At 39.5% G+C, this 9,530-nt stretch overlaps 1 non-coding gene and 1 pseudogene across 1 annotated transcript; one reads left to right on the top strand and one right to left on the bottom strand.

The window, feature by feature from the left end:
- Nucleotides 1-5,895: 5,895 nt before the first annotated feature.
- Nucleotides 5,896-6,014, bottom strand: LOC112472130 (annotated as a pseudogene).
- A 3,078-nt stretch (nucleotides 6,015-9,092) lies between these two features.
- LOC112472126 lies at nucleotides 9,093-9,194 on the top strand. The gene has a single exon (XR_003043526.1). It is a non-coding gene; the product is annotated as a U6 spliceosomal RNA (small nuclear RNA).
- The last annotated feature ends 336 nt before the right edge of the window (nucleotides 9,195-9,530 follow it).

Here is a 9,530-nt window from a genome sequence, read left to right as displayed (position 1 = left end):
ACCCACTTTTTCAACTCACACTTTTTCTTTCTAGTTATATCCATTCAACAATTAATTCCATGTATTGAGTTCCTTTTTAACTCATATTTTTCATGACTAGTATTTCTACTTGGTTCTTTTTTTAAAACTTCTGTCTTTTTAAAACTTTCCTGTCAACAGTAGCTTCTATCTTCAAAAATATTCATTATATATAAGTTCTTTATCTGTCTTAGTATATTAATTATCCTGCATCCAATATGGATTGTTTATTTTATTTTTTATTATTGGCTCTTCTGCTCAGTTGTCTCTTCTCCCTGATCTTGCAAACTCAGATTTCAAGGGGTCAAATACTCTGACTAATAATATTTGTCTAAGAGAATGGGCTGAAGTCCAGATTCTGGTTTGTGTTCATTCTGGTGATTTTAAAAAAGAGCTAACGTGCTGTCGAGAGGAGAGGCTCTGGTGTCCAAGTGTGGACTTGAGTTTATGTAACCTTGCTTGTCTAGGAAACCTGTCTCTACTTCTGCCCCTGGATCTGCTTTCTCCAAGAGATTTCCTTTGTATTTGATTGTGATCTTATAACTCTTAGCATATACTAAGTGAAGCAAGAAAAGGAAAGTCCTTATGGGCCATTTGATCTACCTGCATTTGTAGCTATAAACTCTTCCTCTATAATACTCTAATGCTGCCTTAATGTTAGCTTCTACCCTCCATTGGTGCACATCCAGAGCTATCACTTTTATGATCACAACATGATCAAGGCAAGATTAAATTCACTCTGGACAGTGAGGCAAATTTGTTACCTAGATTTTTCTCTGACCCTCGTGCCTGCCTCTCTGTTCTAGCACACCAGGGCACCTTCTGAATCCTAAGGACTTTCTCACAGTTTTTATATTAGTATATCTCACTATCTCTCCAAACACTATGCACAGAATCTAGAATACCTGAGTTTCCAAATAACACCAAAAAATCAAAGGAAATTAATGATGAAAAATGGGGGGGCTTTGTTTATTTGGGCTATTTGGATCATGATTAGCCATGTTGCTTCAATCTGCTGTAGCTTGACAGTGGTCACTGCTCTCAAGAATACTCTCTAAGGGCTGCTCTCTGAGGAGAAACAGGACATGAGAAGTCAGTGTCTCTGAGTCCTTACGGCTTACCCATCTGAGTGTGGGAGTGCCATATCTATTTGGTGGGTGTCCAATACCAATATTAATATGAATACCTTGATGATTTGAGTGTGAGTATCGATCAAATGAAAAAGAAGCAATGAAGTTCTGTCCTTCTACCTACATATTTCTCCTCCACTTTTGGAATGTTTTTTAATTTTTTTTCTCTAAAGGATAGAGTCTCTCCTGGAGCAGGACAGAAGCATAATAACAGAAAGTGAAGCCTTTTCTCTGCTCCCTGATCTATCATGTGACAGCTGCTTGCTTCCTCCAGCACATACCACAGACGTCAGAGAGTGACAAATGGTATTCTTAGGCGACTTGAAGTGATGAACCCTCCAGTTCTGGTGGTACTGGGAAGGCAGAGCATGCTTTTATGAATGGTGCCATCATGCTTTTAATGTCCTCCTCATTTGCACAGCAGTGAGGCAGTTCAGTTTCTGGCAAATGTGGCATGGTAGTCAGCTTCTCTACAGTTAATGTAAGTTTATACTATGAAATCTTAGATTATGACTTAATCCCACGAGACAGTAAGATATACTAATGTAAAATCTGTGAGAAAGTTTTGAAGGTTAATTCCTTTATCCATTCAATGAAGATTTAATAATCACAAGGACTTTATTAGACTCCAAGAAACAGCAGTGAAAAAAACGGACAATGTGTTTACTTTCTAGTGGAGGGAAATTGATAAGTAACATCAAAGGATGTTAACAGAGATGACTATTTCATATAGTTATGAATGCAAAGGAGGAAATAAAATAGATAATATGAGAGAAGGGGTACAAACTGGTGGTTGGTTGCTTATCTAAATTGGTAACCAGGAAAATCTCTGTTAGAAAGTTACATATGCTCTGAGCTTTGCCAGACCATAAAAAAGCCAGAGGGAAAAATTCCTGGCAGTAGAAACAGAAAGCACCAGGTTCCTAAACTGTGATCAACCTTGGTCTATTTGAGCAATAGAAAGAGGTCAGAGCATTTGGAACCTGTGTTTGGAAGGGTGAATAAAAGGTGAGATCTAAGTAGTGGTCAGCAACAAGTCGTCCAAGAGAAGGTGTCCATTTTACTTCTGCATGCAAAGCAAATCTGCCGAAGGGGTTTAACCAGGTGATTGTTCTGCTTTGATTTTAAGATCTCTCTGTGTTAATAGATTATAGGGTGAGAAATGAAAGCAGAGAGACCAGTTAGGAGGTTATTATGGTACTGTAGACAGGAGATGATGTTGGCAGGGACTCTGGTAGTAGCAGTGTAGATAGAACGAAATGGAAGAATTCAAAATGTACTCTGGAGCTGTGGTTGAGGAGACTTTACACTGATGAATGAGTTGGAAGCCTCCGGGGTGTGGAGATGAGCTAAGGGAATGATATTATCATTTCCTAAAATGTTGAAGGCCAGGGAAGTAACAGATTTGGTGATGGAAATCTAAAATTTCCATTCTGTTATATTTGATATGACTATTAGATCTGCAACTGGAAATGGAGACTCAGTAGAAAACAGCCATCAGTACCCACATCAGTACGGTAGGTGGGCTGATTTGGGATGATGTAAAATAGAGAAAAGTGAAGAAAGCAGATCTTAAACTCCTGTCAGACAGAGAAACAATGTGGGGTTGACTAGGGGTAAAGGGTGGAGGAGTATTCTGGATGGAGTTAAGAAGAGAAGAGGATAGAGTTAAAAGACATTTTAGAATGTCAACTTTCCAAATGTTATTGTGTTAGATAAGGAGACATAGGGAAAGGGAGGTGTTTTACTCAGTGAAAAGAAGGATAATCATTGAAATAGAGAAGAACTGAAGAGGGTCAAGTTTTGAAAGAGCAAACACAAGTTTGAGAGGAGCAAACAAGTTTGAGTTCAGATAACATGAGTGAAAAACACGTCTTCTGGCACTTTTGAGAATTGTACATTACTGTGGCACTAAGCCCAAACTTAGGGGTGTTGTCTTATTTCTACCAAGTTAAACATCTCTCTCTCTTTTACAAAATAGCACTTATTATTTTTCTAAGTATAGAAACAATTCATAGTTATTGTAAACATTTAAAAAACCTCAAAAAGAAAAAATTCAAAATCTGACTTCCCAGAAATAATATTTGATGTCTTATAAACACATACACATTGTGCATTTTGTTTATAACCTTTAAAATACTTTTGTCATATTTTTGAAGCTTAATTTATGGTGTGTATTTTCCCATGCCATTAAAAATTTCTCCATAAAATACCATTTAATGGTGTCACCACCTTTCTTAAAGCTTAGGAAATAGAAACTCAGAATTGTTACCCCTCCACCCCCCTTTCACCAGGATGACCTATGCTGGTTCCTATCCTTTCCCTATTTTATGAGATGTGACATTTCTTACTTGGGAAGGATATAGGCCTCCTCAAGTATCAAGGTCACATGATCAAAGTTACAATTCAAGGAAACTGGCGGTCTGAGGCAATTTTCTTGAAAGTAGGTAAGGTTTGTAGGCAAACGGCATATGATTAATGATCGTTGACCAGCAATTTCCTCACTCTGATGTCGACTTCTCTCCCTGCTCATCCTTCCTTCTTTACTTTTCTTTGTCACAAAATGTTTATAGGCATAAAAATAAATGAAAAAAATAAAAGTGAGCATAGAATAAAAATTCATCTTGCCCAGAAAGTATCAGGCTCTTCTATCAGCACCTGGGCTGAATATTCTTTAGAGTAGGCCTGATTTTTGTTTTTCCTAACTACCTGGGGATGGAGAGCTCTTGTCTGGTTTCAGGTGATGAAGAGGAGCATGAGTGGAGGCAAAGGGTGAGTCCCACTGAGAGCAGTGGTAGGAGGTGGGTGGGCCTGAAAGGAGGCAGAGAGAGCATAGGAGGATGACTCATTCTTCCCTACTCCCTCATCTTTTGCTTTGGGGGGTGCTCAGATGAGCCTTTTGAAGTGTGAAGTCACCCAACCTTACAGCACAGTGGTGAAGGAAATTGGTGTTTCTATGACTGTTGTAAATATAAGTGTGTCCTCTGTTTATAACACGTGCAGGAAGGCACTATAAGAGAAGAGATAGTCAGAGCTTTATGATTTAATTGATATATTTTAGAATAACATATGATCTTTATTAGTTAGGGTTGATCTGGAAAACAGAATTGCTTCAAATGACATGGGATAAGGGGCTTTGAGTGTGTGTGTGTGTGTGTGTGTGTGTGTGTGTGTGCATGCATGTGTGCAAACATTAGACCTTAAACAATTGTGGGAGAATCTGAGAAAATAATAATAGTGTGGGTGAGTCCAGTTGGTGGATCTGAAAATTAGTCAATGACCATGGAGAGGAAGTCTATGCTCCGTGTCGCCTCTGTTGCTAGTGGTTGGCCTGAAGTCACTGCATGTCTTTTAATAGAACAACTGCACACATGGTGGGGCGAACAAGACACACTGGAGCCTAAGAGGGAAACTCAGGGACCCCTAAGAACAAATTGGGGCCAAAGAGAGCAAAGTGGATATCCATGCATCTCTTTTACTGCATCTGACCCTAGGGACACAGGTGACCTGCCAAAGGAACTGGAGTCCTATGCTGTGAACCAGTCCACTTACATGGCTCCAAACTCTCACATTTTACAAGTCAAAAAAGAGTTTGCAGTAGATTATTTAAAGTTATAAATGTGACCACAAGCAAGGGTAAACTGTCTAAAATTTGAGGAAACACTTGAAGACACACAGGCACACACACTTTATTAGACAATACTAAATTATATCTCACTCAGATTTTCTTTTGGGACACCAAAATATTGTTGAAAAGAAATGTACATCGCCATCGAATACCTAAAAAGATGCAGATCTAGATTTAAATTTTGACAACTGGAATTTAAAGACATACAATGTGGTGTGAGCAGGATATAATCAGTGTAACATTTTTGGAAAAACATTCTGCAATAGCTATCAAATTTAAGAATGCATACTACTTTCATCCCACAGATTTCATGAGTTAAAATATATTTGAAATATATTTGACATGTGAAAATCCTTTCTCCCCTGAAAAGGTATGTTTAAGTGTGAAGATGTTACCTCCATAGTTATTTAAAAAATTAAATTCTAGAAACCATCAAAGTGTCCATGTCTAAGGGACTGATTAAATAAATTATTATATCCATAAAATAAGATATTAGTCACAATTTAAAAAGATATTATTGATTGAAATTGGAAGTTGAATGATACAGAAGATATATAAACATATACTTATTAAATTGTATAAAGGATAGTTTACATGAATGTATATTTTATAAGAAGACACACAAGAAAATGTTAATGATACTTTTATTTAGAAGAAAAAAAAGAATTTTGTCCTTCAGTTTATAATCTTCTGTACCTTTTGAATTTTTGGCAACCAGTATTTACTACTTTTAAAAGCAGTAATAGGAAAAATAGTAGGAAAAAATGTAAACTAATGGAAATGATTAAAATAAATAATATCTTTACTCTATACCCATTGTCCTTCCAGCTGCTTATATAAAGTGTGTGATGCGTTTTCCTTCCACACCTTTTTCTATGCACATTAAAAATTGTCTGTCTATCATCTATCCATCCATTCATCCATCCATCCATCCATCCATCCATCCATCCATCCATCCATCCATCCATCTTCTAATGAAATTATGCTTCCCATTCTGTTCTACAAATCTGTTTTGTTAAAGAGCAATATACCTTGAATGTCTTTCCAGTCAGTTTAAGCATGTCTGTCTCATCCATTTTAATGTCTGCTTAGAATTTTCTTTTCTTTTCTTTTTTTTAATGCTTACAGCACCTGGTCTACCTAGGTGGTCTCCCATCCAAGTGCTAACCAGGCCCGACCCTGCTTAGCTTCCAAGATAAAATGAGATTGGGCACGTTCAGAGTGGCATGGCCATAGACTTGGGATTTTCAATATGGTCATAGGAAGATACATTCTAGGAAAACTGGAAAACCTCCTTGATGAAAGAACAACAAATGGTGACTTTGAAACTGGTTCCTCAATGCAAAGTCATTGAGCTGGGTGCTGGTGGGGTTCCAGGTGAGATTCTGAGAGTGGAAGATTTGTCTGAATTAAATCAGAAGCCATGTTACCAATGGTTTCCCCACTGCCCACTGTGTACTCCGGGGAAATACTCTTCTTGCTGCTCTCCAAATATCTCTCTTCACTGTCTTCCCAAAGACTATGTGGGTGTGGAGGTAGGAAGGGGTTGAAATAACTGTTAGCTAAGTGATGGGAAAGGCTTTCTCTGAGTCCTTTTGTCCCACTGGAAGGTGAGGAGGAGGAACTGGACAGGGATCCAGAGGGAGGAAACCAGTTCTGCAGTCACTGGTGGTTATTGCTTTGATAACAAACTTGAGCTGCTTTTGCCACTTCTGTGTGTTGCTACACAATGGTCCACATAGCCTACAGCCACAGAATGCTCGGTTATTCTTCCTGTGGGAGTGTGAGGGTCAGAGGATTAATTCTGCCCTGTGGCTGAGGCATCTTAGATGAGCCCTGCAAGTCACATATGCCTAGGTAACCTGCACTGCATTAGAATGTGTCACTTAGACACCTGTAAGCCCTGGGGACAGGGCATATCTCCCCCAGGGAACACAGTCCTGCCTCCCCTTCTCCAGGCTGGGGTCAGCAACAGCCAGATCGAGTTCAGCCGGTCCCAGCAGGGCATTGCTCCCTTCGTGTTTGCTGTCCTTCTGTCCGCCCTGGTACCTCTCCCTATTGGAATCACTTGGACACTCTTAGTTTGAGCTTTTTTTTTTTTTTTAAATCTCTGCCAATTTTTATCTTATCCTTATTATCCAGCTCTGAAACTAAGAACTTTTCTCAGCTCATTGACTCTTATTTTACCTTCTATTGGAGAGGAAGAGAGAGGTCATGGCTGGAGTCAGGAAGACCTCATAGAGGAGGAGCTGAGGGCACCAGGGATCAAGAACATAGGGGCTCGATTCCTCTTCTCGGAGCCATTGGTTAGAGAAGAGAGGAGAAAACAGGCTGCCGGGCTGTGGGCTCTGCATTCTTGCTGGAGCGTGCCAGTGTGCCGCGGTGGAACAGGACCACTCCATGCCCTTGACCTCATCTCCTGCCTCCTGAAAGGACTTGTGATCGGGGAGTAGGGGATTCGGAGGTAACTTTGTTTGTTTTTTTCTTCACCTCTTGTGCTACAGTATTTATTCTCAGGCTGATCATTGTTTGTTCTGTGATGATTTTTCTTGCTCCATTTCCTATTTTCTCTATCTGACTGATCGTGCCATCTTTCATCCTGTAGATGTCGATGGCTTGTGGTTGCCGAGGAGCCTGAGACAACCCCTCAGCCCAGAGTGGCTTAGTTCACCGGTCTTTGGTTCTACAGCCAGTTAGACTCATTTCTGTAAACATACCCAAGACCTCTTCTGTCATCACACATTTTAATGGTCATATGGATCATGTGGAAAGCGTGTATTTGAATAAAGCAAGCGAGTACCGATAACACTTGCAGAAAATTCCTCAAAGAAAATGTTATATTGGGGTGGGGGCACATGGTGAAAAAGGAGGAACACAAAGGAAGCTACTGCAGTCGTATTGGGCTAACTGCTGAAGAACTCCTGAGGGTCAGTGTTGACTCCACACAGGGTTATTTCTCTCTCACGTGAAGTTCTGCTCCACAATCTTGAATATCTGCTTTCTAAGAACATATGAAGAGGAGAATGGGAGGACCATGTGTAGGGGATTCCAATGAATTAGTCTTAAAAATGGCTAGCAACACTCCCCACCCACATTCCAGAATGCAAGGAAGGCTGGAAGGGTGGTCTGACTATGTGCAAGAGAAGGGAAAATATCTGGTGAGCTCTGTGTCCTTGGCCCCATATGGATTAGAAGACGTGGAAGTAAATTCTGGCTCTGCCTCTTCATTTGGGCAGCTTCATCTCCTCCAGGTTTTATTTCCTGGGCTGTGAACGTGGAGGACTATGCTGGAGAGCCCTAGGAGACTTCTTGATTCCTGTGTTGACAGATACTCTTCCTTGTGTAGTAGAACTGCTCTTCAAAAGTCTGCTAGTTTTCTACTCCCAAAGGAGATTCTCTAATCCAGCTCAATCTTCAGAGACGGCCCAAGTGCACTGCAGCAAGTGAGAGCCATTTCAAAAGCACCTTCCTCCCATTGGTGAAGGAACTCAGAAATGTCTGAAAGAGGTTGTTTGTCAGTGGGCTACACAGCACTGAGGACGTACATGCTGTCTTTGCAGCCCTTGAGGTGGCCAGTGTGGTGTTAGCAGAGAGTGTATGCACAACCTTCTCTGAGCAAAGGTGGGTAAATGAGTGAGAACACCTTCTCTCCACCACCCTCAGCCCATTAGAAACTGGGGGGTATTTGCAGGCACTAGCTGGTCATGTGACAATGGTGACTCCTGATACCCTCTGCTTACCAACACCAGAAAGTGCCAGCAGATGCCATTCTCTAAGGTTAACATGAGACTTTTATTTTGGCTTGTATGAACATATACCTATTGCTTTCTTTTTCCAACAGTAATATATTTTCATCATGGAAATGTTTACAAATACATATAGGCAAAAAAAAAAAAAAAGAAAATAGCAATTAACATAATCCAACTTGCTAGATTTTCTTTGCATATATATCAATGACTACTTTTGTCTAAGAGATAGTTTCTTTCACAGTTTACATCATAAAAAAAGTAATATATGGCTGCAGTAATAGTGCGAGTGATACAGGCATAGTATTAATATCAATATTTATCTATTAATATCAAAATTAATATCAATAGCTATCCACTTCCTTCTCTTTTTAAAACTGCTAAGGGTGTCAAAGCCAACAGGTTGGTGTAAACCTTCATAAGTTTTCTCTTCTAATGACAAAGAAAGCATTCCTACCTCTCCATACACGTTGTATAGATTTACAGAGAAAGAGAGAGAGAGAGAGAGAGAGAGAGAGAGAGAGAGAGAGAGAGAAACCCTTTTATTTCTTCACAAAAAGAGAGGCCGTCTTGCTTCAGCAGCACATATACTACTAAAATTGGAATGATACAAAAAAGATAGCATGACCCCTGAGCAAGAGTGAACAAATTCATGAAGCATTCCATATTTTTAGACCTTTACATATGCTGTCTACAAAAGACTCACTTTAGATCAAAAGACACACACAGACTAAAAGTAAGGATATAGAAAAATATATTTCATGAAAATGGAAATGAAAAAAATCTGGGGTACCAATACTTATACCTGACAAAATAGATTCTAAACCAAAGGCTATAACAAGAGATAAAGAAGGACCCAGTAATCCCACTTCTGGGTACTCATCCATAGAAACCCAAAACACTACTTTGAATAAACATGTGCATCCATATATTCATTGTAGTGTTATTTACAAAAGCCAAGATATGAGGCAACCTGGGTGTCCATCAGTAGATGAATGGATAAAGAAG

Source organism: Pteropus alecto, unplaced genomic scaffold, assembly GCF_000325575.1.
Source record: "Pteropus alecto unplaced genomic scaffold, ASM32557v1 scaffold219, whole genome shotgun sequence".
In the NCBI taxonomy this organism is placed as follows: Eukaryota; Metazoa; Chordata; class Mammalia; order Chiroptera; family Pteropodidae; genus Pteropus; species Pteropus alecto.
Note: the sequence above shows the minus strand (reverse complement) of the source record. Positions and strands in the feature narration are given on the sequence as shown.